The sequence below is a fragment of the Martes martes genome (genome assembly GCF_963455335.1).
Source record: "Martes martes genome assembly, chromosome: X".
In the NCBI taxonomy this organism is placed as follows: domain Eukaryota; kingdom Metazoa; phylum Chordata; class Mammalia; order Carnivora; family Mustelidae; genus Martes; species Martes martes.
This window is the reverse complement of record NC_137897.1, coordinates 18,318,003-18,327,739: the sequence shown is the minus strand read 5'-3', so window position 1 is coordinate 18,327,739 and position 9,737 is coordinate 18,318,003.

The following is a 9,737-nucleotide window of genomic DNA, read 5'->3' as shown; positions in this document are numbered from 1 at the left end:
CTTTTGATGATTTCTGAGTTTCCTCAAAGCTTACTCTTCTCAGTGGCTCTTTGAGGACAGAGTGATTATTATTCAGTGGCTATTGCTGCAGAAAGATCATGTGGTACTTAAGTCTCTGAAATGTAGGACTTGATGAAGTAGATCAGAAAGAAACAGAAACTATTCTGAATTTGTCTCCTAGGGGTTGTGATGCCTAACAGCCAAGGCCCTGAGAGGGAGGGCTTCAGGCCCATTGCCAAGAGGGTTCTTGGCTCTGCCCGAGAAAGAATTCAAGAGCAAATCATTTAGAGAAAGGGACAAAGATTTATAAAGTATAGAATTATAAAGTATAGAAGTAAGAAAGGAGCCACTTCACAGATAAAATAGTGGTCTCTCCTACCAGATGGGAAAAGGAACCCCCTTTGCCTCTACTAAAGGGTTTTATAAGTTTTTTTTTTTTTAACTTACCGAACCATACAGGGAGGGGCTTACTCTTTAATTTTGGGTTTATCACTCACATAGGATGGTTAGTTCTTCCATTGTCTTAGGGTTGTGGAATTACCCATAGGAAGCAATTTTAAGAATGTCTAGCCTAGGGGTGCCTGGTTGGCTCATTCAGTAGATCATGTGACTCTTGATCTCTAGGTCATGAGTTCAAGCCCCATGTTGGGGATGGAGCCTCCTTTAAAAAAGAAAAAAATGTTCAGCCTATGTGGCTTTTACTGCCAGAGGGAGTAGGGTCTCGTGGTCTTCCATGAGTTGTATCTTGTGACTCTTTTCATGACCTACTGACTTTTAGGTTAAGCATCAGCCTAAAACCAAAATGGCTTTACTTTGATCAACTTGTCTCCTGAGCCTCCCTTCCCTCCTGCCGCATTTGGAGCATATGCAACCTAAGGGTTTGTTTTAGGGTTTTAAAAGCTAGGTCTCAAATAAATTACCATTTGGACAAAAAGACTGAATATTTCATTGGAAGAACGGCATATTCTTAAATAGTTTTGGTTTTATCCTATCACTCGTAAATGTCACCTTTAAAATTTTCACTTCTTTTTTTGGTCCAAATCTCATGAAGATATCGTTCTTTTCTACAAGTCGTTACCAGGAAATACCTAGGTTTTAAAACGTATACTTAGCTTTTTCCCATTGAGTTGTAGTTAGAATAATAAACTTCATGAAATTCAAACCTAGGACAATACACCCGGAAAAATACTAACACAATAACCTGGGTTGCAAAACTTGTTTAGCAAGTTTCAGCTGAAGGTTAATTAAAACCTGCTTGGAAACCTCTTAAAACACAGCCAAGAATGTAAGCCACACACATCACCACCTAGATTCTTCCCTCAGGATCTTTCTCTTCACCCCTTCCCTGGATTTCAGTGGGAACGTTTCCCCAGAATTCCATCTGGTCTGGCACGAGACCATAGTGTTCACGACCATGAGTGTCCATGGCCCTGGCATAACCCTTTTCCTCCCATCCCAGGGGAGGAGCAGTAAGACAGTAGGTAGGTAACCCTTCTTTAACAGTTCTAAGGAGCAGCATGCGTATGCCACTCCTTACAGAGAAGCATTTTAGCTTCTCTGGAGGTGGGGTAGTGTTGGTTCCTGAGGCTGAGGGGTTATAAGAATTTCCCCCAGTGTTTCATGTTTTAAGTTGACATGTTTTAAGATGCAGAGGAGTAAAGGGACGTTGTTTTGGACAAGACAGGAGAGCACGAAGAGTAGTCAAAGGCAGAAGAGGAGAAGGTAGAAAGGCTGCCTGACGTTTGACTTGCCTGTAAGAGAATATTGAACTGGTCGAACATTCTGGAACATTAGCTGCATATTCTCCCAGAAGTTCCTCGGGGTTACCGCTATTATTTCTTTTGTCCAGGCTTGTTTAGAGTGGTTGTCAGCTAACACCCCGTTGGTGGATAAGCATCTGCGAGATGTGCAGGAAACAAGGCCGGGGTATAATTATAACATAATGCTTTAACAACATTGCACAAGACTGCTTCAGTACTATACGCCAGAGTGCACAGCGACTGTCTTGCTGACAGGCATTTGGATGGTGATTAGTGTTGGATCACGTCCTAGAATCAGGCTTGAAGCCAGAAAAACTGGAAAATGATTTTTGTTTTTCAACTCCTTGGAGGCCTGTGTGGAAAATTTAGGAGAGCACATTTTTGTTTCTAGTAACAGAACTCACATATATTTTGAGGAAGAAAAAGTGAAATGGGATGGTTCCCGAACCACTTGCCTTGTCTTGAAGCTGATCTTCTGTGGAAAAATTGAATTTTCTTGCAGGGCTGGCTGAGAAGGGTTGAGGCAGGGAGCAGTTGATAGAAAGCACATTCCCCCCGGGTCCTTCATACCTAATCTAGGCACAGGTGAGACATTTTCCAGGTCAAAGAAACAGTCTTAGCCCTGAAGCACCACCAGTATCAATGACCAAAGGCCGCCATGTATGGTTGCCCTGGATGGTGAGTTACAGTTTGTGAGCCGGAGCCGGAGCCTGGCTACCAGTTCACATCTCAACCCCACTGCCTTTTGGTTGTATGACATTGAATAAATTGCTTCACCCCCTCTACCCTGCCTTCCTCATGTACAAAAGAATGGCTTTGTTTTAAGGATTTAAAGTGCTCTCTAAGCATGAGCTTTCTTCTTTTTTTTTCCAATTAAATTATGACTCTCAAAATGGGGGTCTTTTATAAGTAAAGAATAAGATTAGAGCTGATTCTCTCACTTTCCCCTCTAAAGCTGGAGCTGGTTTATTTCATTTATTTAATGACATTAAGTATTTTATCAAGTGCCCACTGTGTGCCATGCATGGAAATGAGGCCCCGAGGATATAAAGATTATGGGATATGACCCTCCCAGGATGTTAACAGTTAAGGAAGTAAACATTTGGGTCACACTGTTAGGCCTAAGCATAAATCTGAGGCCAAAGAGTATGAACCAACGGCTTAGAGAAGGGGCAAGTGTGTGGTAGGGAAAGCACGTGTGTGCGGAGCTGTGGAGGGACAAAGCCAGCTGACAGCCCGGACCTGCACGCCCGGAGTGAATCCATGTTGCTCAATCTCCCTCGGCCTCTGTTTCCTCATTTGTAAAGTGGGCCTGATTCAGTGGTGTGCTGAAGCAGGCTCCTGCCGGCTTGGGAGAGCCTCGTGTTAAATATTCAGGAATTTTGCAAGCCGGTGGTTAAAACCATTGGTAACTTCAAATCAGCCTCGGTGGAAGTATTTACATCATGTTAGTCTGCAACTTCTAGGAATCAAGGCCCCCACCCCCACTTCCAGCTGCTTTACCAGCACACCTCTGGAAGGCAAAACTTCATCCTCCAGGGTCTTTGGCTGGGCTTGAGAATCTAATTAACATAAAACAGATTAACAGGAGAAAAGCATACACATTTATTTAATATAAATATTATGTGACATGGGAGCCCTCCTCATAAGGAACTGAAGCTCCAAAGACGTGGCAAAACCTAAATGCTTTTATTTTTTTTTAAAGATTTTATTTATTTGACAGAGAGAGAGAGGGAGATTACAAGCAGGCAGAGAGAGGGGAAACCGGCTCCCTGCTGAGCAGAGAGCCCGATGCAGGGCTTAATCCCAGGACCCTAGGATCACGACCTGAGCTAAAGGCAGATGCTTAACCGACTGAGCCACCCAGGCACCCCAAAACCTAAATGCTTTTAAACTAGATTGAACAGGGGTGCCTGGGTGGCTCAGTCGGTTAAGCATCTGCCTTTGGCTCATGATCCTGGGGTCCTGGGTTCGAATCCTGCATGGGTGGGGATCTGCTTCTGCCTCTGCCTCTCCCCCTGCTTGTGTGCTCTCTTTCTTTGTCTCGCTCTATGTCAAATAAATAAATAAAATCTTTAAAAAAACGAGGTCAAACAAAGAGGCAATTGTAGAAAAGTAGCTAAAATACATGGGGAGGCTAAAGAAAGAGGATTATTTTAACAAACTCTGTACAAAATTCTGGCATTGACTCCCTGTGGAAGTGTGTTTCTTTTCTCCTGGTACAGGGAGGGAGACGTCGTGCATGGGAGTTTTTTTTTTTTTATAATATTTTATTTATTTGACAGACAGAAATCACAAGTAGGCAGAGAAGCAGGCAGAGAGAGGAAGAAGCAGGCTCCCTGCTGAGCAGAGAGCCCAACGCGGGGCTCGATCCCAGGACCCTGGGATCATGACCTGAGCCGAAGGCAGAGGCTTTAACCCACTGAGCCACCCAGGCGCCCCGTGCATGGGAGTTTTATCTCCCGTTTTCAGATAGAAAAGGGGAGATAAGAACACTCTTCTTGCATTTGCTGTTTTTCAAGTGCCCTTAGCTCAAAATAATCCTTCTGCTGAAGCGGCATATTTGGGGGTGGCATACTCTGTCACCCTTCAAATACCCTATGCTGTTGTCATGAAGATTAATGAAGAACAAAATCACAACATCTGGCACATAGGAAATGCTCAGCATAGGTCATGATAAGCAGATCACGTAGACTCTATTAATAATTGATGTGCATTGTGCACATCCGTATTCATAATCTCATTTATGAATGGCAGCTGTAATGAGGAAGAACCAGGATCTAATTCAGCTATCTCTGACTCCAAGCAGAGTGTGCTTTCCATCAGACTCACACTGCCTCTGAAATCACTTTTGTTGTTGTCGTCGTCGTTGTCATCGTTACTGAGGGACTGGATGAAAGAAAGCGGTATAAGCAACCAGGTGGAAAAGGAGAGCTGGGGAAAGTCTCTCTGAGCTAAGTCAGAAGTGAAATGCCACCACCCTCAGCCCCCATTTAAAAGGCTTTCCGGGGTGCCTGGGTGGCTCAGTGGGTTAAAGCCTCTGCCTTCGGCTCAGGTCATGATCTCAGGGTCCTGGGATCGAGCCCCGCATCGGGCTCTCTGCTCGGCGGGGAGCCTGCTTCCCCCCCACCCTCCCCAGCCTGCTTCTCTGCCTACTTGTGATCTCTGTCTGTCAAATAAGTAAATAAAATCTTTAAAAGGCTTTCCCCGCTGTGTCCCTGTCGTTGTCAAAAGAGCGGAGAACACAGTGGCTCCTGGTAAATGTTGCTTCTCTAGGAACCTCTGAAGCTCAGAATGACCTAGCCTTCAATGGCACATCTGGGGCAGAAAATTTTACAAGCTGCCCCTGAGACATCTTAAAGGCGAAGAAGCTAACAAGAGCTTCTGGGGTCATGTCCAAAGGACTCTGAAGCCCACTGGAAGAAGCTCTCACTGAACAATCAGGGCCATCTGAGCTTTAGTAAGAAAAATAAGGACAATGAATTAAGGCACAGGAAATGTTTCAAGTCCATGAGTTAATAATGATATTTGGTGGCAGATGGGGTGGGGTGTGGGCTGCTAATTGAAAGATGCTGGGGAAGCCAATTCACTCTTTCAAGAGCCAGTAAATCAGAGGGAAAAATCAAGTATTTATCCTGCCTTTGACGGGTGCGTTTCATGTTAATGAAATATAAGATGGGCGAGCACTCTTTTTATAGAAATATTTTTGCTAATAAATGAAGAAACAATGATAGAAATAGAATACCACCATATTGCAACTCTTGGTGAATCAGTGGACCAAGTAGGTGTTGATATTAACAGCCACCAGCAGCACAAAGAGACGACTAGACATTTTATGCCTCTTGATGGGGGGAGGATCATCTGTGAAGTTTTCTTTGTGTGTGTGTGTGTGTGTGTGTGTGTGAAATTTTCTTGCCAAAAAATCAAACCTGAATCTGATCAAGTTGAAGCCCAACTAGTAAAGTTTTACTTCTGACACCCTCTTTTTTTTTTGACCCCACAGAAGCTGGCAGTTTTGCATTATGGCTATGGCAGTGTATCTCCAACTTAACACAGACCCCTTTTCAAGGAAGGAATTCTTGGCTAAAATTAACAACGCAAGAAACAACAGGTGTTGGCAAGGATGCAGAGAAAGGGGAACCCTCTTACACTGTTGGTGGGAATGCAAGCTGGTGCAGCCACTCTGGAAAACAGTGTGGAGGTTCCTTATACAGGTAAAAATAGAGCTACCCTATGACCCAGCAGTTGCACTGCTGGGCATTTACCCAAAGGATACAAAAATACAGATTTGAAGGGGTACATGCACCCTGATGTTTATGGCACCATTATCAACAACAGCCAAACTACAGAGAGAGCACCCGTCGACTGATGAATGAATTAAAAAGATGTGGTGTATATATATATACAATGGCATATTACTCAGCCATCAAAAAGAATAAAATCTTGGGGCACCTGGGTGGCTCAGTGGGTTAAAGCCTCTGCCTTCAGCTCAGGTCATGATCCCGGGGTCCTGGGATCGAGCCCCGCATCGGGCTCTCTGCTCAGCAGGGAGCCTGCTTCCCTTCCTCTCTCTGCCTGCCTCTCTGCCTACTTGTGATCTCTGTCTGTCAAATAAATAAAATCTTTTAAAAAAAGAATAAAATCTTGCTTATTTGCAGCGACATGGAGGAGCTAGAGTGGGTTTTTTTAAGATTTTATTTATTTATTTGACAGAGATCACAAGTAGGCAGAGAGGCAGGCAGAGAGAGGAAGGGAAGCAGGCTCCCTGCTGAGCAGAGAGCCCGATGCGGGGCTCGATCCCAGGACCCCGGGATCATGACCCGAGCTGAAGGCAGAGGCTTTAACCCACTGAGCCACAGGTGCCTGAGAACTAGAGTGTTTTATGCTAAGTGAAATAAGTCAGCCAGAGAAAGAGAAGCACCATATGATTTAACTCATGTGGAATTCAGGAAACAAAACAGATGAACATTTGGGAGGGGGGAAGAAAGAAAAAAGAGAGAGCGGAAAAACCATAAGAGACTCTTAAAGACAAAGAACAGGAGCACCTGGGTGGCTCAGTCAGTTAGGCTTCTGACTCTTGATCTAGCTCAGGTCTTGATTTCAGGGTCATGAGTACAGACTCCATGTTGGGCTCCATGCTGGGCATGGAGCCTACTTAAAAGAAAAAAGAACAAACTGAGGGTTGATGGAGGGAGGTGAGTGAGGGGCGGGCTAGATGGGGGATGGGTATTCAGGAGGGCACTTTTTACGATGAGCGCTGGGTGTTGCACATAAGTGATGAATCACTGAATTCTACTCCTGAAACCAATATCGCACTGTACGTTAACTAAAAAAAAATTTCTTTTAATTAGAAAAAAAGAACTCTGTTCAAAAATGCAGAATTCTCACAGATCCCCAGAGAAACTACTTTTATTATATTATTTATTATACACATATAACTGGATGTGAATGTATTATGTTCATAGCTCCTACACGACTGTAAAATGTATATATATTTACAAATCGAATCTTTAAAAAATGACCAAACTAATAAAAGTCAAATCAACCACACCGATTTAATACGAGGGAATACATTTTGCTCAAGTGAAGTTGTTGCTTGCAGAGGAGCATGGTACGGATGGCTAGGGTGGACGTTTTTGGTTTCAGCACTGTATGCACTTGGATGACAATTCTGTGGTTCAAATTTTTCTCTAAAAACTCTCTAGAAGGTTCTCCTTCATGCTGTGTGGTGGGACTTGCTCTTTGTTAATGACACGATGATAAGGTGAGCAGCATAAACACAAGCCAAAATGGTTGTACTCACAACTATTCAGTTATAAGGTCACGATCTAGATCAGTGGCTCTCCATCCTGGCTTCACTTTGAAATGCAGGTGCAAATACAATTAAATTAGTTTCTCAGGGTGAGACTTTGGTATTTCTTAAAAGCTTTCTAGACGGTTCTAACCTGCGGCCAATACAGGGAACTGCTGAGTTTGATGATCTAGAAAAATGCTTCTACTGATTAATCTTTAGAGTATAATCCAGAAGAAACACCAAATTCAGTCATTCTTATAGAGAATATGAGGTGCTTTAAGAGTATGGCAGTGAACCTCCAGGGATTTGAGAAATTTGTTGTGGAAGTTTGATTCCTGGGCCTTGTTGTGTGGCCTTAGGCAACTTGACCTCTCAAAGGTTTAGTTTCTCATTTAAAGAAGAAGCTAGTAAGAGCACTTCCCTCTGTAGTGTACTGGCGAGGATTCGGTAACAGTGTTCACGGAGGGCTAAGTGTAATGCCTGGTTCCTGGGGAGTACCTGCTCAAGGTTAACTCTTATTATTAACTGTTATGTTGAGAGCCATCTGGAAACTACTAAAACATCTGTTGGGCAGAGGTGAACCACAAGAAAGAGGTAATGGGGGAATGCGGTGCTGGGAGAGCATCCTGAGGAAGGGCATTTGGTGGCCTTAGGTGGGGCAAGGAAGGCGTTGACGTCGGAGGGGATGTTCAGAAAGGGCGTGGGACTCTCGGTCTGAGCCGTGGGTAACCCCTGACTGGCTTGAAGCCTAGCCTGGCAGCACAAAGAAAAGGGATGAGAATAATGGACAGGGTCACCAAGAGGTGACAGTCCACAGGAAGAGATGATGAAACAAGAAAACAAAGATGTAGCCAGTGGAGCGAACAGAATTCCAGGAGCGGGCAAGGCCGCCTGCAGATTCCGAATGGGAGGCCAGGCCGGCCACGGTCAGGGAGGAAGCCGCTTCGCCTGGCAGGAGATGGTGGCCGGTATCTCAGAGCAGCCACTTGCCTCTGGAACAGTGGTTAAGTGCCACCCATTCTAGGTCCTGCCGGGGACCCAGTGCGAAGGAGACTCACAGAATGGGGTAGAGTGGGTATAAGGCATTGATCAGTCATTAGGCTTCTTCCGATTTGTTGCTTCTGCCTTTCTGTGTGAAGGCCCACTTCTTGCCCTAGAAAGGCTGCCCCGTGGAGTCCAAGCAGCTGGTGGTCTTGGGCTCTGGTTTGGACAGTGACGGATAATGGCTCTAACCGTCAACCCTGTGGTGGCACCAGTAGCAGGGTGTCATAGGCCTGGATACGGACAAACCCAGCTGCTTCCCATTTTAATAGTTTCAGAAATTTTGATTCTGTAAGTTTTTGGAGGAACAGAATACACTTAGCGAATAGCAGTTGTTTTAAACACAAACACACACACACACACACACACAGAGAGAGAGAGAGAGAGAGAGAGAGAAAACCCCTGAAATATCCAATGTAATATACTGATTGGCAAGTCCTTAGGTCAAAAATCCTATTCTCCCCAAGTGATTATGTCAGGCGTAATATTTTAGTAAAATAATAATTTTAAAGTTATCTTTACATGAAGCTATCTTTTTCCCCACTTTCTGGTTTGATCATTGTTTATTATTTCTTTTCATAAGATGTCCCAGGGTGTGTTTTCTTACTTGCCTAGGGATTACAAGCTTTACGGATTTTACAGTTTAGTTTTTCAGGAGGCATCTTTGCAATCGAGTTAGGCATTCAGGGGGCTGATGCTGTGGTGTTGCAGCTTCTAAATTTTAAATGTAAGGGACTACTTTAGAGTGGACACAACCTTCATAAAAGCTTTTGTGCGACAACCCTGGATTTTTAGGGCTAAGCTCTAAGAAGAATGAGAAAACAAAGAGTTATATTGTAACTCGCTTGGTTAATCTAATTTATTCACATATTTAACCACAGTCAGCATGTAGTTGTTTTCTTCAAAGAGGCCCACTTTCCAAAACACAGTTTTCAAAATGCCTGCTTTCCCCACGAGGCTCTCTTGTGTTTAGTCAACCCTTTTGATGTTTGCCAGCTTCTCTCTCCTAGTTACTTATCATCCCAGCAGGACTCTGGACTCTGGAAACCTGTTTTCGTAGCATGCTCTCTGAGCCACCAATAAATCCCAAAGCTCTCCTGTATTCAGTACAGTACAGGATCCCACTTGTTTATATGGCTGCC